The 27,533-nt window shown below is 42.5% G+C and overlaps 2 protein-coding genes and 1 long non-coding RNA gene across 4 annotated transcripts in view; 1 reads left to right on the forward strand and 2 right to left on the reverse strand.

Annotated features, from left to right (window-relative positions):
• Positions 1–27,423, reverse strand: LOC114643148 (uncharacterized). The gene is made up of 3 exons (XR_003714689.2): positions 27,036–27,423; positions 20,243–20,292; positions 1–1,915 (listed from the first exon to the last, which is right to left on the reverse strand). It is a non-coding gene; the product is annotated as an uncharacterized LOC114643148 (long non-coding RNA).
• LOC114641108 (CD276 antigen homolog) overlaps positions 1–27,533 on the forward strand; it is a 722,545-nt gene that overhangs the window by 662,881 nt on the left and 32,131 nt on the right. The window lies entirely within an intron of this gene.
• The window catches only part of LOC114641109 (CD276 antigen homolog), a 745,815-nt gene that overhangs the window by 601,646 nt on the left and 116,636 nt on the right, over positions 1–27,533 (reverse strand).

Genomic DNA, 27,533 nt, shown 5'->3' on the forward strand with positions numbered 1-27,533 from the left:
CCAGTCGAAGACCACTTGGAACCCCAGGTGTGGGAGTGGAAGGGGGTATGGGATTTGGCAGTGCCCCTTGTGTCCAGAGTGTGCAGCCCTTCATTTATATAAATGGTGCCCTTCTGTGTACATACTGCAAAATTTACAAAGCACATGTCTCCTGGCTTTCCTAAACATTTCCCCTGAAGTGACGGTGTGTAAACAGCATTACTTGACTTCGATGACCCAGGTGCCCCTCGGTATCCGGAGCCCATGCCCTTTTCAATTACATAATATCGCGCCCCTCTGTGAACACAATGCAGACTTTATAGAGCACGCACCATTTGGTGTTTCGTAACTGGAGTGAGCGCCCCTTACATTTTGTGAACAGTACCCCTAATAGACTGACCTGCTCAGGCTGTAATCATCATTCTGAATTTTTTGGTACGTGTGCCCTGCACCCCCGTGGGTGGCTGCCCATGTCACCCATACCTAAATCCTACACTGGTTTCCATTGTTTACATTAAGTTTACTTCTTGTGGTGCAGAATTTCAGGAGTTTACTGGAAGAAAGATTTGGGTGTAACATGGAGACATCTTCCTTTTCACCTTCAGCTAGGGAGAAGACCAATTCGCCTACCTCTCAACCCTTCTGATTTTACAAGCATCAGTTTGGGTTTGGTGTTTAGGAGCATACGCCAACCAACTCAGGATCCATTAGGACCCGAGTGCAGCCGTGCAACGCGTGACACCTCAGCACCACAATAGTTCAGATGGAATGGAACACTGGGAGGTTTTTAATGGTGGCTGGAGTGCCAGTTCTGCACACCAACCCCCAGGTTTACCTTTGAAACCTTCTGATTTCACCAGCCTAAAATCACAGAAAACTGGCCATTTTCTTGACTGCAGCAGAGAGAGAAGGAGCTCTCAGCACCAAACAATATCCAACATCTCTATTCATCAGAACTTTGTGACTGTTTAGTCTTCAGTTAAAAACAGGGTGAAATGTCACACCTTTCATTACAACTCACAACTTTAAATTTTTAATGAAATTTCATTCAAGTTCAGCACCTGCAGAGTAAACAAGCACAGCTGGTGAGCGTCAGGAGAACAATGAGGGTGGAGGCGTATCAGAGAGAATCAGCGGACAGGGCAGCATCAGTCATATACTGAAATACTTAGAAATTGGTAGGGAACATTACATGAGTATGCAAGAAAAGGAGGCCACAGTCTATTGTGGTGGGCAAAACTCAAGTACCAATTAGGTTCCCAGTCCATTTTGGATTTCAAGAATCCCTACTACAAATCCACTGGATCCCAGGTTGGGAGAGAAAGTGGGAAGGGGAATCAGAAAGTCTGCTTCAGGTTCTGTTTTTGTGGAGATGTGAAACCAGTCCCATGCTGCTGGAGGGGCTTTGGTGGTTTCTTTTTTGTTTTTATTTCATCCTTTGGTTTCTCCCATTGATTGCTCCTCCTCTATATAGGGTTGTACTACATAGGAATAAGGTAGTAAAAGTCTGTTTATGAAAGGATCAGAAGGTGAAATCGATGTCTGGGTGAGTGGTCCAAAATGTTCATCAAAACAAAAAAGCTCAATATGTAACAAAAAAAAATAATGAAGTTTAAGAAACACATTCTCATGGCGCAACCATCTCCGACTCAAGTGTTCCTGCTTTCTCATTAATCTTTGTGTAACAGACAAACCTATAAAAGAACATGAAACAAAACCAGATAAAAATGGCTAAAGGGACTGGGTGAGTCCATCATCTTCACAGAAAAGGGTGGCTTACTGGAGAGAGTTGTCTTTTCACATTTGCAGGCTTCTAATTGAATGTCAGCTTCCTGGCATCACTGTTTTTAAATGAAGGCTGAGACGGAAGAGGTGCAATCTTCATGACGTTAGAGGATTTGACACTTATGACGCTTCTGACCGGCCATCATCCACTCTGAAGGCAAAAGGAAAGTTGAGAAGTTAGTGACAGTGCTGACCCTTGGTCCAGAGGTGAATTATATTTAATTTCAGAGCCTTGAAGATACTACTCGCATATGTCTGACATTCAAAATTTGCTGCTGATTATATCTTCTATTTTTTATTATACATTTCTTTGTCCAAATTGTTTTATTAATTTTTAAATTATTGGTTTATATTGATTATGTACGTACATCTCAAAATGTAAGTACACCCCACAGAATGCTTTTTCTTTTTTAATCACTGTGAACATATCAAGATATTCTCTTCATTTATACAGTATCAATACGTAAAACTGATGTAATATAACAAACATCAGGCCACATTTACATTTTTAGTCCATTGTAAAATTGAAAAAAATAGATACACTGTTCAAAAAAATCAAAATTAAAACATAATCATTTTAGTCTTTGCATCTATAATCTTACAAAACATTCAGAACTGTATTATGTTATGGTCACTTGACCCTATTGGTCCAATCACCTCTAATAATAATAATAATGATTTGCATTTATAGAGCGCCTTTCACAAACCCAAGGTCGCTTTACATACAGAGAAAACAAAATACACAGAAGACAAAAGTTCATAGAAGAGGAACGTTTGGAGTTGAGATTTAATGGTGCAGAAAGTGGATCAAACTCGGAGAAACTGAGGAAGAATAGTTTCAGAGTTGAGGGGGCCATAACACTGAAGGACCTGAGAGTCTGGTGAGTGGGACAGTAAGGAGATGGCTGCATGAGGACCTGAGAGAGCAACAAGGAGTGTATGGAACGAGGAGCTGAGTGAGGTAGAAGGGGGGCTTTGAAGGTGAGAAGCAGAATCTTGAATTTAATCCTTGATGGCACTGGTGACCAGTGAAGCTGGGAGAGAACATCAGAGATGTGAGCAGAATGCTTTGTGTAGATGCGGAGTTCTGAATGTCCTGTAGCTTCTGTGTAGATTATGGAGGGAGGCCAATGAAGAGGGAATTACAGTAATCAATACAAGATGTTACGAAACAATGAACCAGAGTTTGAGCATCAGACAAGGACAGAAATGGACGGAGTCGGGCAATGTGACGGAGATGATAGAACACCATCAATTCTATCCTGACTATTACAAATTACTAAATCAAGACAAGCTTCACTCCACATTGGTGCTTTAACATACTGTGTTTAAAAAACAGTCACTGTTTATGTCTAAGAACTCCTGTATAATGCCAAGCATAGACTCCACACTAGACCATAGCATATGAACAAAACTGGAAATGTGTGTATGCACAAAAAATCCAGATGCATAAAGCTGTACGCACACCAAGTTCCATGAACTTTCCCTTTATAAATCCCAATGAATGTGACATTTAATGCAAGTGCATAAGCCTGCAGCCCCACCCTGACTCCTCCCAGAATTAAAATATGCAAATCAATATAAATAGCCCCTTTCGTTCAGTGCTTTGTTAAAAGACAATGGCAAAAGCACATGGAAAAAAGGTGCATGCACAAACATATAGTTGAATGTTCTCTTCCGATTTATAAAGAAACTCGTGTGGGACATGGTGTGCATGTGATTTTATACATTTAATATGTCTGCTGTTTTTGCCTTTCAAACTTAAGCAAATGTTTAGTATAAATCTAAGGAAGGTTTTATACTTGAGACCCCTGGATTACAATGTGCTGTGGACAAGTTAAATTACAGTACACACTTTAAACTTCTTTTGGACATTTATAGTGATCTTTCTGAAATGACTTGAGCTTAGTAAGCTATTATAAAAGACCAATTTAGTTTTTAATAATTGGCCAGCAGAGGGAGCAGTAGTTCAACTTTAAAAGATTCACTTCCTGTGAACACACCCAAGTCTTTCAATTTCGGACTTCCTATTATTTTTCAAAATGTGTTCCATTGCAATTGCAGGGACAGCGAAGTCAAGAGAACTTCTTCAACTCCATCTCATACAAGCTTAAAATTAATTCATAAATTCATGTTGGCTCATTTTGTTTGATCTTAGCAGGTTGCAATAGTTTTGGAGATGTTTTAAACCAAACTGTAGATATCTTAAGGTTTCTTTCAGTGTTATCATAATCACCAGAGTGTTGTGCTCTTTCAGATATCAGTTGTTCATTCTGAGGTATCTGTTTGAATGTGCTGCAGCAACGTGCATATCTGTAACTGAAATGTCATAACGTTCAGCAGTTAAAGCAGCAGGCGTGAAACGAAAGACGCTTATTCATTGGTCAATATGTCATGTCTTCTGGTTAACTCTTTATATTCTGCAGTTTGAAGGCTTTACTTGATAGTTAGGGTCCATCAAGAAAGCTTGGAACCATGAAAGCACAAACCAGTAAACAAACTTCTTCCAACTGATCAAAAAAAAGTACAATATGGGTTCTTAAAAGTAGCTCCATGTCTAAAAAGTAATGCTGACTTATTCATCCTGTTGTATCTAAAACAAAACCCAGTGTGGAATAAAGCGCTCTATAGCACCCCGTTGAACCCACCAGACAGACGTCCCAGACACACGTGTAAAAGCACAAGAAGATTCTTTTAATATTTTCTTCAATAAAGTGCACAAAGCACTGCACACTCCACAATTCTCCCATAAGAAATCAATGCAATAATCAATAACAAATACGCTCCTCCAACTCCCAGCAGCTCCGTCACACTCCCATAGTCCTTTTAAAGTCTCTGACCCAGAAGTATTCCGTCTCTGGGTCAAACGCCTTCTTCAGGTGTCCTGGAAGTACTGCGGGTTTCCGTCCTCATGACTCCTAAGTACTTCCGGGTTAACGTCATCATAGTAGTCCCTGGGTTCTTGGTGAGCTCCCCCTGGCGGCACCCACGGCACCCAACAGGGCTGAAGAACCGGACTCCATGTCCTATGCTGCCCTGCGGGAATCCGGGGAACCATTTCCATCCAGGGGAGCTGCCATCTAGCATCCCGGGGGATGTAGTGTCCTAAAAAGGCTCTTTCTCTTAGTTGAGTGACGTTCTGACCAGACTGAAATGCCGGCCGTTCATCACACCAGAAATGACTAGAAAGACACAAATCATAAATTACGTTAAGTGCAAGGCACAAACTGATCCTGGATGGAGTGTCTGTGTATCCCAGGGCCAACTCAAACACGTACATTCACACACAGATCCAGGTTACAATTCGTTCATCTAACACGTGTGTCTTTGGCAGTGTTGGATTGTAATAAAGTAGAAAAACTGAAGTGGCTTACATGTCTTAAGAACATGTCTACTGTCATGGACACTGAGCATGGCGTCTTGGCCAGGATCATTCAAGGTTCCTTACCCAGTTGGGAGGCCAGAGGGACAGGGGTAAGCAGCCTGTATTTTTTGGAATTTGTTACGGTCTATTGGCTCCCCCAGCACAGTAGGTAGCAGCCTCAGTGAGCTATGATACCCGCAAGGCAGGTGACAATTGCTGTCCTGTGGGACAGTACTCTTGGGGTATTTGGTTGCTGCTAGAGGGAACTCCTGAAACTAAAAGTCTCTTTGGGGAACCATCCACAAGAAGCCAAACCAAGACATAGTAAACAATACAGATAATAAACCAAAGAATCATGAACATAAATAAATGAGTCAAAACTTAAAACACACATTTGAATCCAAGCCAGGGGAGGAACCTTGGATGAAATATAACTGGGGCAGCCTGCATTTTATATAATTGACTAAGCAATTGTGTGCATTTGCATACCTTTTTGTTTTTATGATTTAACTAGCTGTGCTACCCATCTAAGGTAGGTTGATATCTAAACAACCAATATTGACCTCAGTGTATTTGGCGTTAACATTTGCAGTGCACAGTCTATTTTGTAAGGCATGGCATTGTATTTTTCATTCCAACAGATGGTGTTATCACTACCTTTAACACTGCTTTAACATATGCCATACCAAGTGGAATATAACAGAAACAAAGTAACCGGGCAGGCACAGAGGTACACAGACACTCATGCAGGCACTTGTCCATGAAGTAAGAAGAATATTGGCAAATGAGAGGAGACCATTCAGTGAATTTGTTGCTCGATTGTTTAGCCAATTGCTTAGCTGTCCCGATATTTCAAACAGATTTTTCTTAAATGTTGTCAAGGTTTCTGCCTCAACTCCATGTCTCGTTAGCTTGTTCCAGAGTCCTACAACTCTTTGTGTAAAGAAGTGCTTCCTGGCTTCAATTTTAAATGCACTTCTCCTTAATCTGAAAGAATGTTGCTGGATCTACTTTATCAATGTCTTTGAGAATTCTGAAGACCTGCATGAGGTTCCACTCAGTCTTCCCTGCTCGAGACGATACGACATGACCTTAAGTCCCATGATGCACTTGGTTGCTCTGCTCTGCATGGCTTCAAGTGCTGTGATATCTTACTTGTACATTGGTAACTAGAACTGCACCCAGGACTTCAGATGTGGCATTACTCTGTATGTCTTTTGTGCTGTTTAGAGCTTCACAGTATAGTGACAGATCATTTTTGTTAAAAGTAAAGCTTTTATTTTATAAAAAACTTTGTATTTGCCCTATTACTAAACAGGGTTTGATGATGATATCTCCCTCTAGTGGGCATTTTTCAAAGTGTTTTTGGAGCTATGCGTTTTGGGATTTCTATCACATCAGCAAACTTAAGTGCGATGATTTCCTGATATGAGCTTACAGAGTTCTGGCAGTCATAATACACATTATCCATCCATCCATTCTCCACCCCGCTGAATCCAAACACAGGGTTACGGGGGTCTGCTGGAGCCAATCCCAGCCAACACAGGGCACAAGGCAGGAACCAATCCCGGGCAGGGTGCCAACCCACCGCAGGACATAATACACATTATTTTTTGTAGAAAACATAGGGACACCTTAGGTCATGGCATTCATGTGGATGTTACATTGACATGTACCACCTACCTAAAGACTGTTTCAGACCACATACACCCCTTCATGGTATTCCCTGATGGCAGTGGCCTCTTTCAGCAGTGATAATGCACCCTACCACAAAGCAAAATTTACATGGCAAAGTGTTGAGTTGGCTTCCAAATTCCACAGAGGATCTATGGTATGTGCTCACAAAATAGGTCCGATCCAAGGAGACCCCCACCTTGCATCTTAAAGGACTTAAATGATCTGCTGCTATTATCTTGGTGCAGTTACCACAGGACAACTTAAGATGGCTTTTGCAGTCCATGCTTCAATGGCTCAGAGCTGTTTAGGTGGCACAAGGGGGATATATCTATATAGTGACCACCTCAGAGTATTGCAGCACCTCAAACCTCAGACACATCTCACAGACACAAGTCCTGGTGTAAATTAAAGGTTTATTTGCACAAAATACTTTCCATAAAGGCTTTAACGAGTGGCATAAATCAAACACAATTCCCCTTCTCTCCCTTTTGTTCTCCTCTACACCTCCTAGGTGGGTTTTGTTTGTCCTCCACACTCTACTCCAACTCGCATGAATGAGGTTGAGCAGCTACATTCATCTATGACATGGGAGTACTTCTGGTGCCTGAGTATCGCCCATTGAAAGAACTTCTGGAAGTCCCTGAAAATTGGGATTATAAATCCCAGCAGCTGTCTCTGGCAGCCCCCACAGAACTATAGGTCCCAGCATGCCCTTTGGGCATCCATGTGGTAATCCTAACTCAGGAAGGCTGACATCTAGCATACTGGGGGAGAAAATATTCAGAAGTGCTCTTCTTCCCCAACCCTTCCATTACACTGGCCTTGCAGCTAGGTAAGGATCCTTGTTCAGCTTGGATGCCAGACTTTATATATATTGAGCTTCTTCAAAATGTTTAGTTCCCCTTGGTGACAAATACACTATCTATCTATCTATCTATCTATCTATCTATCTATCTATCTGTCAATCAAAATTATTGGGACCCCTCTCCAAATCATTGAATTCAGGTGTTCTAATCACTTCCATGGTCACAGCTGTATAACATCAAGCCTCAGATGGCCAAACATTTGTGAAAGAATGGGTCGCTCTCAGGAGCTCCGTGAATTCCAGCGTGGTACTATGATAGGATGCCCCTATACAATAAGTCTATTCGTGACATTTCCTCCCTACTAAATATTCCTCAGTCAACTGTTAGTGGTATTATAACAAAGTGGAAGCAATTGGGAAGAACAGCAACTCAGCCACGAAGTGGTAAGCCACATGAAATCATAGAGCGAGGACAGCGCATGCTGAGGTGTGCAGAAGTCACCAATACAGTCAATAGCTACAGATCTCCAAAAGCTCAAGAACAATGCAGTGTAGAGACAGAGCTTCTTGGAATGAATGGGTCTCCAAGCCTGACATCACCAAGTGCAATGTAAAGTGTCAGATGCAGTGGTGTAAAGCCCACCACCCGCCACTGGGCTTTCTAGCAGTGCAGAAGTGTCCTCTGGAGTGACAAATCACACAATCCGATGGACGTGTCTGGTCAGGAGAACGGGACTCAGTTGACTGCTTTGTGCCAAGTGTAAAATTTGGTGGAGGGGGTTATTATGGTTTGAGGTTGGGCTTGGCCCCTTAGTTCCAGTGAGAGGAACTCTTAATGCTTCAGCATACAAAGCCATTTTGGACAATTTCATGCTCCCAACTTTGTGGGAATAGTTTGGGGATGACAACATTACTGTATGCACACATACCAGTGCACAGGCAGGCTCTATTTTAGGCATGGAGCTGGACAGTTTGACATCTGTGGCAGAGCGAAGGGCGCTCAGCAGGCTCCTATCAATTATGGAAAATCCACTGCATCCACTAAATAGTATCATCTCCAGACAGAAGAGCAGCTTCAGCGACAGACTGCTGTCACTGTCCTGCTCCACCGACAGACTGAGAAGATCGTTCCTCCACCACACTATGCGACTCTTCAATTCCACCCGGGCAGGTAAACGTTAACATTATACAAAGTTATTGTCTGTTTTTACCTGCAATATTATCATTCTTTAATTTAATATTGTTTTTTGTATCAGTAAGGTGCTGCTGGAGTATATGAATTTCCCCTTGGATTTAATAAAGTATCTATCTATCTATCTATCTATCTATCTATCTATCTACAAAGCAAGGTCTACAAAGAAATCGATGAGCGAGTTTGGTTTGGAGGAACTGGACTGGCCTGCACAGAGAGAGCCCTGACCTCAACCTGACTGAATACCTCTGGGATGAACAGAGACTGTCAGCTAGCCAGGCTGCCAAATGCTCTCTTGGTCACAAATTCCCCTAAACACACTCACACTACACCTCGTGGAAAGCCTTAACCAGAAGAGTTGAAGCTGTTAGAGCTGCAAAGGGTGGGCCAACTCCTTATTAAAGCCTATAGGATATCATTAAAGTTCATGTGTGTGTAAAGGCAGGTGTCCCAATACTTTTGGCAATATAATCTATCTATCTATCTATTGTAAGAGACAGCCAGCATCTCAACCCAGCCGGGACGCCCCAATATGGAAGAATGGGAGAAGGCAGCTTTTTTCTAATTTTTTAATGTTAAGCTGTAGTGCAGAGTTTCAGCACAGTATATGTGTACCAAATTTCAGGCTACAGGTTACTTGATTTTTGACCTTGACCTTAATAGGTTGACCTTTGACCTTGGAGGTCAATCATCACCGGGGAATACTTCCAGTGGAACACTGTGCCATCCTGGAAGCACTTCCAGGTTATACTGCAAGTGGGGAGGTCCTCCCATGATAGAACCCTCTATCAGCAACCAGGACTGAACTTCCAGACTCAGACTCTCAAGCACCCCTGGGGGTGTCCTAACTGTGCTGCCACAAGAGGATCACTGCCACCTGTCGTATGGGGGATGGAACTGCTCTGCAGTTCTGGTTTTTGCTAGTCCAAGCATTATTTTAGCGCATGCGCGAGGCACGGTGCGCTGCTTCAAAGGCTGCCTGACGCGTCACACAAGACAGAGAGGGTGGGACCTATAAAATATCGCGCAGCAGATCCAATCGGGTTTCGGTAAATAAGGTAAGACCTAAAACAGAAAACACGAAAAATCCAATCGGGTACTGAGACGCGGAGACCAGCTTCCCCATTGTTGAGCAAGTGTTCACTCTGAGGATGTCAGATTTGCGATTAAGAAAGCTTGGCCCTGTAAAGTGTAAAGTAAAAGTAGATTTATTTTCGCGCACATTACATCAGTTGCTGGGGAGAATCTGCTGATTGCTCACTGTTGTGACAGAAAATGAAACGCATATTACGGACAGCAAAGCCAGTATTACTGTCAGAGAAAATTTAATTTTTTCCGTAAAATGCCTGTAATGAGGTAAAAGGTCCCTTGCCATTTAATATAGACTGTTCCTACTAATGTTTATGGACTACTGTTCTAGCGCCCGTTATTGTAACGGGCTAAATGTCTAGTTATTCATAATACTTCAAGCCCACGTGTCCCTCAGTCAAATGGAGTGGTTGAGAAGTCAGTACAAATAGTGAAGCATCTGATGCAGAAGGCCAAAAATATCGGATGTGATTTCTATAAGAGTCTTCTTGCATACTGTACAACACCCCTAGAGTGTGGCTTTTCTCCAGCACAGCTATGCACAGGCAGGAGATTAACAACAAATTTACCCATCGATGAGAACCTGCTAAGAATAAAAGAAGGGGAGAAGATGAAGAAGTACAAGGAACAACAGAAAGAAAACAAAACTTCTACTTCGATAGAGGTACACATGAACTCCGCCCTGGTGATATTGTAAAGTGCAAGAATAAATACAGCACATGGACACAAACATGAACAGTATTAGAACAGTCACAGTCCTACATCATAAAACATACAGACATGCTGAGAAGAAACCTTTGGGACATTAAAAGACCAGTGATCTCTAATCAGAACACAAAACACAAGTGAAAGAAATGCTGACAAGAAGACAAATATAAACCAGGAAAGAACATCTCAGCTGCAAGCACAAATAACTAGAAGATCAACATGTCAAGTAAAATGACTTATTGAGACATGGTGAAGATTAAGATCACATTAATAACTGAGAAATGCTAAATTCTTGTAACAACTGTTCTCTTTATAAATAGTTTAAATGTTGGATTTAGATAGACAGATATTGTCTGTCACTTTTACAAAGGAAAAACAAAATTGAAGGTGCAGTCAACTCAGTGTGAGGCATAAGAGTTAAAACGACAAGAAGAGAGAAAATAACAAACCGAATAGTAATAAAAGTACTTTACAAAATATACAAATTGCACTGGTTGACTTAAGGTCTATATTGCACATTGGGAGAATGATATGGAGCAGTTTTATTTGAGTTCAGGGCCATGATTGCTTTTGGATAAAAGCTGTTTTTAAGGCGGTTTCTCCTGGTTTTCATTGCTCTGTATTTCTTGCCCAATGGCAAAAGCTGGAAGAGGCAACGACCGGGATGTGATGAATCCTGTGAAATGTCTATTGCTTTTTAGCGGCATCAGGAGGTGTAGATTTGTGGGGAGGGGTACAACCAATTGTTCTCTCCACTGTCCTGATGACCCTGTGGAGCGCGTTCCTTTCTGAAATGCTTGGAATGTCACAGATAGTTCAAAATGTTTATGTTTCTCAAAGCAGCATTTGAAATGTGTAACATTATGTCATGTCATTGTCCAACCCGCTATATCCTAACATAGGGTCATGGGGGTCTGCTGGAGCTAATCCCAGCCAACACAGGGTGCAAGGCAGGAACAAACCCAGGGCAGGGCGCCAGCCCACCGCAGGGCACACACACACACTTGGACAATTTAAAATCGCCAATGCACCTAACCTGCATGTCTTTGGACTGTGGCAGGAAACTGGAGCACCCGGAGGAAACCTACGCAGACATGGGGAGAACATGCAAACTACTGTGTAACATTAAGAAGCTTAAAATAATGCCTTACTTTTCTTAAGTGGGGAAGATGTAATGATAATTAGTAAGGTCTATTAATGAACATGTACAATATGATTAGTAATGTGTTAAAGCGAAGCCTGTAAACCATGAGGTCTGATTTAGCAGCCTCATGGTCTTGGAAACCCTGCAATTTTTTTTTCTGTCCTCCCAGCCAATGCACCTTACTTTATTCTTTGTTATTTAGTATTGCTTAATCTTATTTTTAATAAACTTCACTTCATCTTGTAAAGCACTTTGAGCTACATCCTTTGTATGAAAATAAATGTTGGTGGTGGTGGTGTGTGGTGTACAAACGCTGACGAGAGCGACGTTTGGGGGTGGCAAGTGGGGCGACCGCCCCAGGCACCACGCGTGTCCCGCTCGAGCAGATTTGTTAAATTCTTCAGGTATATTTTGATAACGTCCGCGTGTTATCTTGTAAAAAGTTAGCTGAATGCTGTAATGAGAAAATTTATTTTTATTAAATTCACGCACACGTTTATACAGTCCACACATACTGGTAACAACGTTTGACTTAACTGGTCTCGTGTGGGGTTGGTCAGCTCTAGCCCCCCTCCCGCGCACACCGCTAAGGCCGCCTCTGGGTCATGCTAATGTGAGAGAGATCAGAGGTCTTGTTCAGACATCGGACGCCACTTGAGATGGGCTTCCCCTTGCCCAAACACTAACCTTAAGGTCAATAAAATAGGTCCCTGATGTTAAGTCATTATTTTACGGCTAAAATAATAACAGAAATGTGAAACCTACTGTGACGTGTCTTGCCATTGCATGGGCTATAGGGAAGGGAAGCAGTGTTGGGGTGGAGTCTTGAGGGAACCCTGTTTGTAAGGGCTTGGGGCACCTCCCTAGAGAGAGATGAGTGACAGGGATCTGGGTTAATTAATGGGGTGTGATAAAAAGGGTGTGTGGCCGGAAGTTTGAGTTGGAGGCTGGAGAAAGTGAGGAGAACAGTATAAGGTGTAAAGAAGGGAAGTGACTGTTTTTTAGTGTAAGAGAGGTAGATAGGACGAAGGTGATTAGTCTTTGTTATTTTGGAGGTGTCCCCGTGACCCAGACAACGGGCGGCTGTAGGGCACCGTTTATATCGCGGCAGATTGAATAAAAAGCCAGTCAGCATTTTGGAAGACTTCCCCGGACAAGCGGCTCCTGAGTGTGTTTATTCGACAGGACGTCACATTGGTGTCAGAAGTGGGATTTGGTTATTAGACAAACGGAGTCGCAACAGTGTGGAAATGAAACGAAGCAGCAGTCAAAGTCCGGGTGAGAGTGTATTTAAAGAAGCATTCACGCCGCATATAGCAGTTAGCACTCATGGAGGAGGGCGGGTTTTCAGCCCGCGTGAAGCAAGAGGGCGACTTAGAGCCTCCGTCAGAGCAGTTTGCATTTATGAGGCTGAATGCTGTTGAGCCTGCAGCGCGACCCCATTTTATGGAAGACACTCAATTTAATGCGAGGCCGGATGGAGCGATAGAAACGAAAGAATTGCAGCGCTTCCCGAGTGTGTTGGCATGGACCGAATTTAAACAGCGCTTCCTTTATTTAGCAAATAAGTACGGATGGACGGAGGATTATGGAGCAGGGCAGTTATTGGCACACGTAGATGGAGAGGCAATAAACGTGTTGGCTGAAGGATTGCGTGAAGGGCGCCGTGGCTACACAGAACTGTTATGCTGCATGTACAACACGTGGCTGAGGGCGGCTAGGGAGGTGGTGCATGTGAGTGATGAAATAAAGACACAACGGATGGGTGGGACTGTATTGAAGATTGGCAGATTTGATGGAACTGGGTCTTGGGAAGTATACAACACTCGTTTTCGTATGATTGCCAGGGCAAATGGCTGGAGTTTGGAGGACCAAGCTGTACAGCTGGCTGCAGCATTGGATGGTGATGCATTGGTGGTTCTGACGGATGTGCCAGAAGATGAGCTGTTAAATGCCCATGCTTTGGAAATTGCATTGGAGCAACGGTTTGACCATATAGAAACTGTGACTACAATAAGACAACAGCTGGAGCAGAGGGTTAGCAGGACAACTGAGGCCCTGGGGGCATTTGCAGCAGATGTACAGTCTCTGGTGCGACGGGGTTATCCACATTTTGATAGATCCGTGCAGGCAGAGTTGGCTAAGGAGGCATTTCTGCGGGGTTTGAGCCCACCATATCTCCGACAGCAGGTCCGTTTCGCTAAGCCTGAGACCTTGGAACAAGCTTTGTCTGCAGCCCAGGAGGCAGAACAAATACTTAAAGAGGGTTACAGCCAAGCACCTCTTGCATCAGCAGAGTCGACCAAGGGGAGGAGACCGGAAGCTATCCACCAAACTAAGGCCATAGATGTAGAACAAGAGTATGAGGCAGTGGCTCCAGTGACTACCGTACAGAAATTCAGGAATCCTTCATGCCTAATGCGCCCACCCCGCTGCTGGTACTGTGGACAACATGGACACTTACAACGTGACTGCCCCAGTAGGGCTAAACAAGAGGACTCCCAAGTAAGCATTGTACCGGGAAACGACATGGGACCAGTGTAGGAGGGACAACGCTGGCCCCAAGAACAGTCCCTGTTGGTCAGTTGGGTGAGGGTGATTACCGTCACTTTTCAGTTTTGATTTGCGGCCATGTATGCAAGGCACTGGTAGATACAGGGTCAACTGCATCTATTATCCATCCTGACATGTTGGATGTGGCGGTCCTATGTGCAGCCAATTCTACTAAGTTGATGACAGCAACAGGTGAGATGACCCCCATGTTAGGCAGGGCACAAGTAGACATTTGTATTGCTGAGAAGCAGTGGGTGCAGGATGTCTGGGTGGCTAATATCAACAACTCCTGTATCTTGGGACTTGATTTCTTACAAGCAGTTGGAGCACGAATAGATCTTCAGATGGGGACTCTGTATCTTCAAGGCATTGGGACACTCCCCTTGTTAGGGCACCAGCAAGGCAGAAGGGAACCACCAGTGGTGGCTCCCCAAGAAGAACATGTGCCTATTTTCACTAGCATCACTCAAACCGTACCAGTAATGAAGGTTGTCCGCACTGTTTGGAATGCCAACAGGGAAGGGTTAACACACAAGCAACAGTGCCAGCTCTGGCAGTTGTTACATGACTTTAGGGACCGTTTTGCTACCTCTGCAGATGATGTTGGCCAGACTTCTCTTGTGCAGCATGACATCAATACTGGGAGTGCTTTCCCTATCAAACAGCGCCCCCGCCGTATGCCACTAGCTAAACAGACAGCAGCTGAGAACATTCTACAGGAAATGAGACAGGCTGGAATTATCGAACCCCCTGAGTCTCCCTGGGTCTCTCCTGTGGTCCTTGTCCCTAAGAAGGATGGCAAGTGGTGATTTTGTGTTGATTATCGGCGGGTAAATGCTGTAACCATCAAGGACTCCTATCCGTTACCTCGCATTGATGAATCCCTGGATTTGGTGGCAGGATCAGCCTGGTTTTCATCACTAGACCTGCGCAGTGGCTACTGGCAGGTGCCGCTAACACCTGAAGCTCAACCTAAGACTGCATTCTCCACAGGAAAGGACTGCTCTGGCAGTTCCGAGTTATGCCTTTTGGTCTTTGCAATGCTCCAGCTACCTTTGAACGGTTAATGGATAAAGTATTGGCAGGTATGTCTGGTACTCAACGCCTTGTCTACTTGGATGATTTACTGGTTCATGGCAAGACATTCCAGGAAGCTCTGGAGTCCTTGAGCGAGGTTCTGCAGAAGCTTCGTGTGGCCAACCTTAAACTTCATCCTGATAAGTGCCACCTTCTCCGGAGAGAAGTGTTATTTCTGGGTCACCGTGTGAGTCAAAGAGGTGTCACCACAGAGAAAGATAAGGTGTCTGTTGTGTAAGAGTGGCCAGTGCCACAGGATCGAAGGCAGATTTGTGAATTTCCTGGACTGGCCTCTTACTATAGGCGATTTGTACCTGAATTTGCCACTATTGCTGCACCCTTGCATCGTTTATTGAGCCCAGATGAAGCATTCCAGTGGGGGGGGGGGGGGGGGGGGGGACCAACAAACCGCCTTTTGTAAATTGAAAGAAGCCCTTTACGGTGCACCGATCTTAGCTCCACCCAATATTGACCTGCCATTCCTCCTTGACACCGATGCCAGTGATGTGGGCTTAGGGGCTGTGCTGTCACAGCGACACCCAGAGGGAGAGCGTGTGGTGGCTTACTACAGCCGTGCTCTCAGAAAAGCTGAGAAGAATTATTGTGTGACTCGGAGGGAGCTCCTCGCCCTGGTGGAATCTGTTCGTCACTTCAAGCACTACCTGTGTGGCTTCTCTTTTGTGGTCCGCACTGATCATGCTGCTCTTCAGTGGTTACTGTCTTTTCAAGAACCTGAGGGTCAGATTGCTTGTTGGTTGGAGGAGCATCAGACTTAACCACTTTCAAGTAGAGCATCGACCTGGTGAGCAACACAAAAATGCAGATGCTCTTTCTCGACGACCCTGCGCAGATCATTTGTGAAAACAGGGAGTGTCAAGATCAAAGCTGTGAGGATCTTGATAAGGTTCAGTGCCAAGCTCTTTCAGTGCCAGGTTGTACCCAAGAATGGCGAATTAGTCAGGAATGTGATCCTGAGGTCAAGAAGGTTCTCCAGTGGAAAGAGGAACAGCATCGTCCCTGCTGGGAGGAAGTGGCAATTGACATTCTTGGGCCATGTCCCTGCTCAGCTATGGGGAATCGGTTTGTTTTAGTCACAATGGACTATTTTACCAAGTGGCCCGAGGCCTATGCACTACCTAATCAAGAAGCTGAGACTGTTGCTGAAGCTCTAATTACAGGATTCTTTAGTCGGTTTGGGATGCCTGTCGAACTGCATTCAGACCAAGGGAGAAACTTTGAAAGTCAGGTCTTTCAAAAAGTATGTGAGAGACTTGGCATCCAGAAAACCCGAACCACCCCTCTACACCCCCAGAGTGATGGGCTAGCCGAGCGGTTTATCCAGACTCTGACCACACAGCTGGCTCTTACCACCTCTAAGGATCAAAAGGACTAGGACCAACAGCTGGCTCTGGTTCTGATGGCCTGCCGATCTGCTGTGCAGGAATCCTCTGGATGCACCCCTGCTTTATTAATGCTAGGACGAGAGCTGCGAGCACCGTCTGCACTTGTATATGGTGTTCCCCCTGACACCTCAGCTGAACCTCCAGGCCCTGACTATGCTCGCAAGTTGCAGGATCGATTGGAGGTGGCACATAACTTTGCAAGGGGCCGGATAAGAGTAGCAGCAGAGAAACAGAAGCGTCACTATGACATTCGGGTTCGGGGGCAGCCTTTTCAAGCAGGTGATCAAGTTTGGGTGTATGGGCCAAAAAGACAGAAGGGACGCTCTCAAAAGCTGGACAGTCCTTGGGTGGGACCGTGTCAAGTATTGGAACGGGTGGGGGAGGTTGTTTACTGGGTCCAGTTACCACCTCCGGGCAGGAGAGTGTTTTTGCATCAGGACCGTCTGGCCAGTTACAGAGGTTGTGCTCCTTCACAACCTGCACCCATGACTGCCACAACACCTTCCACAAATCCTGGCTTAGACGTTATACCACTTGCCCGGCCTGACTCCACTAACAGACGCCCACGCCGGCGAAGACAGCTGCCAAGACATCTGCATGATTATGTGCTTCCTCAGGGACGAAGAGCTGAGGAGGGGGCAGTGTGACGTGTCTTGCCATTGCATAGGCTATAGGGAAGGGAAGCAGTGTTGGGATGGAGTCTTGAGGGAACCCTGTTTGTAAGGGCTTGGGGCACCTCCCTAGAGAGAGATGAGTGACAGTGATCTGGGTTAATTAATGAGGCGTGATAAAAAGGGTGTGTGGCCGGAAGTTTGAGTTGGAGGCTGGAGAAAGTGAGGAGAACAGTATAAGGTGTAAAAGAAGGGAAGTAACTGTTTTTAGTGTAAGAGAGGTAGATAGGACGAAGGTGATTAGTCTTTGTTATTTGGAGGTGTCCCCGTGACCCAGACAACGGGCGGCTGTAGGGCACCGTTTATATCGCGGCAGATTGAATAAAAAGCCAGTCGGCATTTTGGAAGACTTCCCCGGACAAGCGGCTCCTGAGTGTGTTTATTCGACGGGACGTCACACTACTTATATACCTAATCTAAATTATTGTGAAACAACCAAGTGGTGTCCGCTTTCTGAGCAAGAGCCGAGATCAGTAGTATTTGACTACAAAAATCTTGTGTAAAAGTTAATGCTTCCAAGCGCTGTTTATTAAAAAGTTACAATCTCTTTCAATCCTGTGTAATAATTAAAATTACGAACCGAATAATATCGCCACAGTTTAGTTCTGTAGCAAAGGGTGCCCTAGATGTCCTCGACTCCGTTATCTGGCTTATGTATCTGTAAGACTGTTAACTGCTGCTGCTGCTGTGGCTGTGAATTATTACGCATGGTCCCTTTGACTCAGAAAGGAAACAGCGTCCGGATACGGTCATTCGCAGTTGCGAAATGCCTGTCTGACCGTTACATTTGTGGACATGGAGTACCATAAAACATAACACCCACCTCTTACCTCTTTCCGCTGGTGACCACATCCGGACACAACCCTTTCCTCTGCTCGCTCCTTTTTCATTCTCCTCCAAAGACGCGTGTCCGCCCCATGCAAGACTGACCCCCCTTCTCACTGCACCACCAGTGTAATGCGATGGGTGTCACGTGACTGTCGTTAAGGGCGTTTCGTCAGTGATGTTGGGATTATATGACTGACCTTATACGTACTGTGGTCTTTATACTCCGGTGCTGATATTTAATGTATTGTTTGTACTGCATACTTTAGTTGGACTGTAGTTTGATACGACACGCACACACTTGAGCGCGTTAGCTACTGTAATCCGCTGTGGTGTTTTACAAGCCGCTATTTCTAGATATTACAAAGGGGTACACGGGCCGTCAATATGCTTTGATGACTCGTCGTATTACTTTTCGTGTTCTTTTGGAAACGAAACCAGGCTAACAAAGAATCATCAACTCCTTTTTGACGAACTACCTAAAAAGACCGAGAAACACACAAAACTCAATTTTTTCATCGAAACTAATTCTTCACTTCAAGAACTAATTTTGTTTGTTCCTGTTATTTTTAATGAGCATCTGAAATGCGCCATGTTTTAATTGCCGCTTACCCCGGAAAAGACAGCGGACTACTCCTTGACTTGTTCAAAATGCGAGCAAGGCAAGTACTTTTTTTGTACTGTATTGTACGTAATACGGCAGTATGCTTTTTATTTTATTAACTGTAAAAGCTTGAAAACAAAGCAAATCTAAACTGTTTTATGTAAATTTCGATAACTGAGCTGTGCCACAAACCCACCCTCCTGTTGTGACACGCTTGCTGACTGGGATAAATTAAAATGTTAACGAATTGTTTTTAAGTACTTCGGTTGCTTTTTATCTGATTACATTATTATATAAAGGAGTTGTGAATGCTACAATTAAACTCGTACTTTTGAATCAATTTTCTGAAGTCTTTATTTTCACAGCGCTTGTAATATTTATTCATCTTGGTGTAATATGTTCCCAGAAAAAAGTTAGAAAATAAATTTTCAGAAATTGTACGAATTGCAGATACGTAGTTATGACCACTTACCATATGCTAACATTTAAAGAATACAAATGGCTGCATTAAAGACAAGTAGGAAGACTGCATATATAAAGATCTATTTTAATAAATGTGATCATTGCGGTAGTGGATTGATATCGAATTCTTTTTTCGTTTCCGTCAAACATTTTAGGTGTTCTTTATTTACTTAAGGGTGCTGAATCCAAATATGACAACTGAACTGATTCGGGCTTTGAGAGATAAACGATTTAAAATTTAAAAAAAAAAAAAAAAAAAAAAAAATTTAGACCAAAAAATTACCTATTTTAAAATGTATTATTTAGACTTGAAAAAATATAAATGTCACATGTTTTAAATATTTTATTATTTATTAAAATTACAGTACTCATTTGGTAATGTTTCCATCCATCCATCCATTATCCAACCCGCTATATCCTAACACAGGGTCACGGGGGTCTGCTGGAGCCAATCCCAGCCAACACAGGGCGCAAGGCAGGAACAAATCCTGGGCAGAGCGCCAGCCCGCCGCTGTTCGGTAGTGTGTTCCTCTTCCAATACTGTCAGTGCCTAACATATCTCATTCCAATTGTCTCGGTGAACAGCAACAACATCAAAGACAACATTTATTCCCATAGTACGTTTTCATACAAAGAATGTTGCTAAAAAAATGCTTTACAAGATATCAAGGAATTACTCGTAAGAAAAAGAAATAAATTAGATAAGAATAATATTGAAAAATAAATAAATAGCCATACGAGCATAAATAACAGACATGATTATAACAAAAGTAGGTCCTTATATATAATGTCATATTGTAAGTCTCTTTGTAACAACCGGTAGAACACAATTAAAAAAAATAAATAAATAAATAAAAATGAAATATAAAAGCACTAAATTGGTGAGTAAGTAAAAAAACAAGACCTGCAGGATACAGCTGGGGCACCTGACTTCATCACATGACTTTCATCTCGCTGCAAAACAGAAGAAATGGAAAAGAAAGCAGAGAACTGTAGAGATTAGTAAAGACTCCAAATCCTTGAATATTATGATACTTTTATGGCTATACAGTGTATTAAGAGTACAACTAAAATGTCTTTAATGAGAAATTGACTAAATGAGATTCCAGCCTCACTACATTATGATACTTTTATGGCTATACAGTATTGTCTAAAATGTCTTTAATGAGAAATTGACTAAATGAGATACCAGATTCTAGTGTCACTACACAAACTAAATATAGCCCTGACAGAGCTTGTCTCACCTTGCACATAACAAAAAAGGAAGTCAGAACTTTAATTTGTAAATTGAAACCTACTACTTGTGCTTTTGAACAGTCCAAAGAAACACTAGTGAAAAAACTGAATTCATGTTCAGTCATCATTCATTCTTAGTCTTCTCACTAGTTCATTACTGAGTGGTGCAGTTCCTAATGCACTAAAAATGTCAGGTATCAGTCCATTATTTAGAAGCTACAGCTAGACCCACATACACTTTAAAATGACAGACCTACTTCATATTTACCTCAAAAATACTTGTCAAAGTAGTCACCTTACACATCACAATTTATTTGTGAAATTCCAGTCACAATATAGAAATGGCACATAACACGTGTTGTAAAGGACATTCTGATATCCTATGACGAAGGAAATTCCACCGTAATTATGTTACATTTAAGCACAGCATTTGACACCAAATCAGTTCCAGTATGTACAGAAATATGCTGATTGGACTCCATCATTATACTCAGAAGTTAAATGTGTCCTGCAGGGTTCAGTACTCAGACCTTTACTGTTTCCACTTAACAAGCTTCCATTTGGAACTATTATTAGATAACATTTCAATAATTTTCACTTGTTTACAGACAATACCCAGCTGGGCCTTTGTTTAGACCAAATTAGGTTTCTCCAATGGTATCTTTATTTATCCTCCATGGGAATGAAGGGTCTGGAGAAACTGGTCATGATGCACATTCACCACAACATTCCTGCTACCCTATATCAATCCATACTAGTTTACATACCAGTTTTCTATACTCACAAACATCTATGAGAAGCATCTGTTGTATTTAAAATATGTTACCTAGCAATACTGTGAACTTTTAAGTGATCACTTTTTCATCTTTTGTCTGTCTCCTTTAATAGACATCTACATATAACCCTTTTATTGGCGCTGAACATAATGCAAGGTAAGAATTTTATCCTTTACTGAAGAAGTCCTAATTGCAGAAGCTTGGTAAAAAGCAATATGATGTTAAATAAGGCTGCATTTAACTTCTTTTGCATGTTCTAATGAGAGTTGAAATCAGACCTATCATTAGAAACAGTCTCATGCTTTTGAAGAATTCCCAAGTTCTGCCATATCCTTTGAGAAATACAGTATCATTATTTTCATCATGTCTGGAATGGATGTTCCAGGTTTTTGCATGTAACTCACTCTTTTTTCCTTGTGTGAACTTGCAGAGTCTGAAGAATACTTAAACGGTATAGGTTGAAATGTCTGGGTCCCCAGCGAGATCCCTGTTCAATCACAATGATGCTAATTTTAAACTTAAGATAAATGCAAAGGAAGTTAACATAATCATTCACTGATCATTAGCAATCTTGGTTAGGGTGCTCCTATAAGCAGTCTGGCCCCAACAGACACGGTCTCTGGAATAAACGTCAGCTTCAATGTGTGTTATTTGTTTTGTAGAAGGGTGAACAGAGGGGGGCATCCAGGGCAGACTTAAGGTATCATCAGTAGTCTTTGTAGGGATCCTCCTCTATTCCAGGGTTGGAAGAGGAAAATAGGCTAGTAGTTATGTCTCACCTATATTATTTCCCCAGTTAACTTCATCAGCAGAGCTTCTAACACAATGCTATAATGCACATGCATGGATGAAAACAGTAGGCCTCAAAGTTTCTTTGAACTTGACCCTACCATGCTTCTTGTGTCAAATGGCCAACTGAATGTCACTATCAAGAAGAGATAGCTTAGCTATTTGCTAAACAAATTGACTGATGGACTGAATGGTCTCCTCGTGTTTGTCAAATTTCTTATGTTCTTATCCAAAGGCATTTCATAATTTTCACTTTTTCTCTTTTATTCAAATTCTGTTCTAATAGGAGTTAATTTGTATCAGACTCTTGTAGCGTTCTTGCTTTCCAATGTCAATATCCAGTCTTGTGTTGTGAGCATAAAGGCTTAATTCTCCAAACCACAGGTAAACCAAAAAACTTCCCTTACTGATGCGAAGGATTGGATCTACATGAATAGAGACTGATATTTTGACAATGATAATCTTTGGAGAAATGCACAAACATTTAAATTAAACTGAGTCAAGGAACACAAAACACATGCACAACTGACCTACAAAGTGGAACTATATACAAAATTAAAATAAAATTAGAAAAACACTGTATTCAAATATCTACTCTTTTAAATAACATCCTCCAAAATAACATCAAGTCAAGTTTTGAAAGTCCCTAAAGTCCTCCTGTCCACCACACTACTTTGTCCCTTATATCAAGTGTCTGTGGTTCTCTGTAAAGAAAAACGTCGTAATGTTTCTGTGAAATTTACCTTAATAAATTTCCAACTGTGTCCCTGTGTTCTTGATGAACTCATTTTAAAGTCACCGTCTCGATCCACTGGACTAATTCCATTCATAAAGTTAAACACTTCAAATCATGTCTGCTCTTCATCTCCTTTAAAGGCTTAGCTCTTTTAATCTTTCCTCATAACTCATCCTCTGTAAACCTGGAATCAGCCTAGTCGCTCTTCTCTGGACCTGTTCTAGTGCTGCTATGTCCTTTTTGTAGCCTGGAGACCCAAACTGCACACAGCACTCCAGATGAGGCCTCACCAGTGTGTTATAAAAGTTTGAGCAGAACCACCTGTGACTCCTACTGCACACATGAAGGCACAATATAACCTGACATTCTGTTAGTCATCTTAATGGCTTCTGAAAACTGTCTATAAGTCAATAGAGTCCACTACGACTCCTAAATCCTTCTCATAAGGTGCACTCTTGATTTGTGTATTCAGACCTCACATTTGTACTTCCTACTTTTAATACCTTACAATTATTTACTTAAAATTTCGACTGTCACAAATCTGGTTGTCACCTAATTCTGGTAAGGTTCCTTTCACCATAACCCTATGTAATCTGTGGTTTAGCCAATTCCATACTATGAACTTCATTGTTGACTTTATACTGCAGACATGGTCCTGACCTTTATGTAGTCAAACTTTCTGGACCTCAACTACAGATACCAAAAGTCTGATAACTTACTCATAGATCATTAGAGATGCCTGAAAGTAACACATTTTGGCCATAAAAAGTGAGTGAAAAATCAGACTAGGACACTATTTGCGACCATGAAACTCTTGAAATCATGCTGAGCAAGTACCAACAGGGCCAGACATGACGGTGGCTGGATAGCCTTCTTTCTTTGATGTGTCCATGAAGGTTAATTTACCTTAACTCCTTTGGAAAAGAAACAAATAATATTCACGACTAATAAATACTTCTTTTCTCAGTTCATTTTGATCTCAACATAGGGAAACACCAGATTAGATCACATCATTTCCATAGTTTAAAAAAGAGAGCACATTCTGTGAAACAATGATAACAACATAAAAGTGAACAAAGTGAAAGCACACAATTATACCAAAACCTCACACATAGGATTCTGACTTTCGCCAGCTGTCTGGGATGAGGAATCACCTAAAAAATGTAAAAGGAGAACCAGAAATATCTCACCTCATCTCATTTTCTTAATCGCTTTTCCTGGTGAGGGTCACAGATGGACTACACATATCTGTTTTATTAATAGATGGTTCACTTAAAGGGAATCATGATTTTTTTTTTTTTTGCAAAATAATTAAAGTTGTACAGCTGAAACATTTTAGCTGTAATCTTCACTAAAAGATTTAGCACACCTCATAGATTCCCAAGAAATAAATGGAATAAATATTTTACTGAAGCTTTTACAAAAGAATAAATCATTGGAATGCCTCAGGCACAGGCAAAGTAAGAACATGTCAAGAACCTGTTAGTCACTGTACTGCTTTTTTTGTCATTTTTAAAAAAAAAATGTTTTGTTCTATTTATATTTTTTGTAATTTGTACTCAAATTGCCAATGAATTGTTTTTTCCATGGGAGGAATTGTTTTGCAATTTTCTTTCAATGGTGCAGCCATATTCTTTATAGCAGCTATGTGCACTGTGGGTCGAATGTTCCTGCTGTGATTGGTGTGTGATGTCATTGCAAAGCTGCGGTAATCTCACCAAATTTTGGATAAAAAATAAGGGAGGACATGTCTAAGATTAGTGATTCTCCATTTCAAACATCTAATAAATACTAGGAAAAGTGTTCTGTTTGGTAATGATTTTGTATTTGGTTATCATGATAATTTTTAGTTCACATCTTATTTTAAGTATGTTACTCTTGACTCCCTTGTTTTATGCTTTGCCTGTCTTTTGAGGTTCCTTTGGGTAATCACTTTTAAAAACAGCATTTATTCTCTGCAAGTCAAATATATGTGTGGTTGCATCAGCTAAAGTCCAAAAGCAATACTACATCTCAGTTCAGATATTTTAGAACAGAACATTCAGATGTACTTCAGCCCCTGAAAGCATTTTAAGACCATTACAGATTTCACTAGTGGTGTTGAAAGAATTCAAACTTATCTATATATATAATACACTAAGGCATGCAAGACACCATGGAGTACGCAAGACAGAGCCCCTCCCACCAACTCTAAGACCATGGGATACGACAACTCACAGAGCCACGCCCACCAACTCTAAGAATTCACTAAGTCCATGGCAAGCAAGACACACGCAAGACAGAGCCACGCCCACCAACAATTCACTTAGCAGCCAACCATAGCACACGCATGACAGAGTCACGCCCGCCAACTATTCGAGCGAGAGCGAAAGCATTTGCCAAGAATGTTTTCATTAATCAAGAACGAAAGTCAGAGGTTCGAAGACAACATACCGTCGTAGTTCTGACCATAAACGACGCCGACAGGTGATCCAGCGGTGTTATTCCCATGACCCACCAGGCAGCCAACCGGGTAACCAAAGTCTTTAGGTTACGGGGAGAGTATGGTTGCAAAACTGAAACTTAAAAGAATTGACGGAAGGGCACCTTTCGCTTCATTTGACTCAACACGGGAAACCTCACCCGGCCCGGACACGGAGAGGATTGACAGATTGATAGCTCTTTCTCGATTCTGTGGGTGGAGGTGCATGGCCGTTCTTAGTTGGTGGAGCGATTTGTCTGGTTAATTCCGATAACGAACGAGACTCCCTCCTGCTAAATAGATATGCGACCCCCGAGCGGTCGGCGTCCAACTTCTTAGAGGGACAAGTGGCTTTCAGCCACGTGAGATTGAGCAATTACAGGTCTGTGATTTCCTTAGATGTCCGCTGCTGCACGCGCGCTACACTGAATGGATCAACATGTGTCTACCCGGCGCCGAGAGGCGTGGGTAAGCCGTTGAACCCCATTCGTGATGGAGACTGGGGCTTGCAATTGTTCCCCACAAACGAGGAATTCCCAGTAAGTGCGGGTCATACACTCGCATTGATTAAGTCCCTGCCCTTTGTACACACCCCCTGTCGCTACTACCATGGTCGTGTGACTTGGTGGATTATATATAGAAAAGCAGCCAGAACCGAAAAGAACAATAAAAAGTCAACATGGCTCAGAGGTGCATGTGGACTGTAGCAGAGATGAAAGCGACTGAAGCGTTGTTTGGAAAATGAACAGTCAACGTGACTCACAGGTGCATGTGGACTGTACACAGACGAAAGCGACTCAGGTGAGGAGTTGGGGGTGGCCACATGAGCAGGCAGTGCGTACTGAACGATGACTAAGAAATCACCAGACTAAAATCCCCCCCGTTCCGCCCTCCACGCCCGAGCGCCATCCAACCCCGTCCCTCGCTCTTTTCATTCACCTACAGTCGTATCCTCAAACCCACCCCATTTGGACAACTGTGTCTTTCAGGAAGTGTTCACCCATTAATACATAATTATGCGGCCTAGTTATTTATAAATTTCTACACCAGTAATCACTTCAAAAAAGTAGAAGTCCTTAGTATGACCCCATTATAATAATAATAATAAAACATATTATTATTATTTATATAGCGCCTTTCCCATGCTCATGGCACTTACAGAATATAATAAAGAACGGCAGGGAATAGCATTTGTATAGCATTGTACAAACCAGATAAATAAATAAAGAAGATTAAGACAGTCAATTATTTACTGTATAGCCCAATAAGCCTTGATTCTAACCCATGTAAAATTATACAAATGACTAGCTGATTACCCAGTGGCTTCGCAGACTGAGTGCAAGGGAAAAAAATAAAATGTATTCTATAAGTTATTAAACAGTAAAACATTAACATTTAAGAAGTAAAGATACATTGAGCACCACCGGAGTGGTTTCGGGTAAACTACATTTTAAAGGCGCTATAACACAACAGGTAAGTTATACTAACAGCAGCTAAAATGAATTTGGATCATCTCTCGGTAGTAGATCACTTGTGAAAGGCGCTACACGACCGCTGTGGTACAGAAATTACATTTTCTATGTGATCGTCCAAATTTCTGCCTGACAACCTTGCACTATGTGCGTGTGATTTACTTCTTAAAATAATTCATCACAAAAGCAACCTTGAATGTTGCGGGGTTTCAGTGACCCGAACTCACCTTAAGTAAGGACAGTAAGTAGTCATGTATGGCAATTTACAAACAGAGTCGTGCTTCGATGGCGCCGATTAAACTCATTCCCAACGATTTCCACTCTCCCAGGAGCCGACGGGGCACTTGAAGTGTCACAAACAGTGCGAGAAGAGAGGACGCTGTCCAAAACTTCGAAGCTCACGACCCGGCGAAGCAGCCCGACATTCCACGCCTCCCAGCGTCCACTTTGTTCTCACGACCCCTGGCTAGTGATGGGCCGTGCGATTCTGAGGTTTCGACACTGGGTCGAGCTTTCGAAGCATGTTTTTAACGTTTTTTTCATTTAGCGTATGCGGTGTGTGTCACTACCTGATTCCCGTTGCCAGCCCGATCTGCGTGCGCGTTCATATTGAAAGGCTACGTCATCACACTTTACGGTGCTGCCCAATCTGTTAAACGCATGCGTGAAATACGCCCATCACGTAATTTTGAGGCACGCTAGCGTAATGACGTCATTGATATCCG

The sequence above is a fragment of the Erpetoichthys calabaricus genome, chromosome 4 (assembly GCF_900747795.2).
Source record: "Erpetoichthys calabaricus chromosome 4, fErpCal1.3, whole genome shotgun sequence".
In the NCBI taxonomy this organism is placed as follows: Eukaryota; Metazoa; Chordata; class Cladistia; order Polypteriformes; family Polypteridae; genus Erpetoichthys; species Erpetoichthys calabaricus.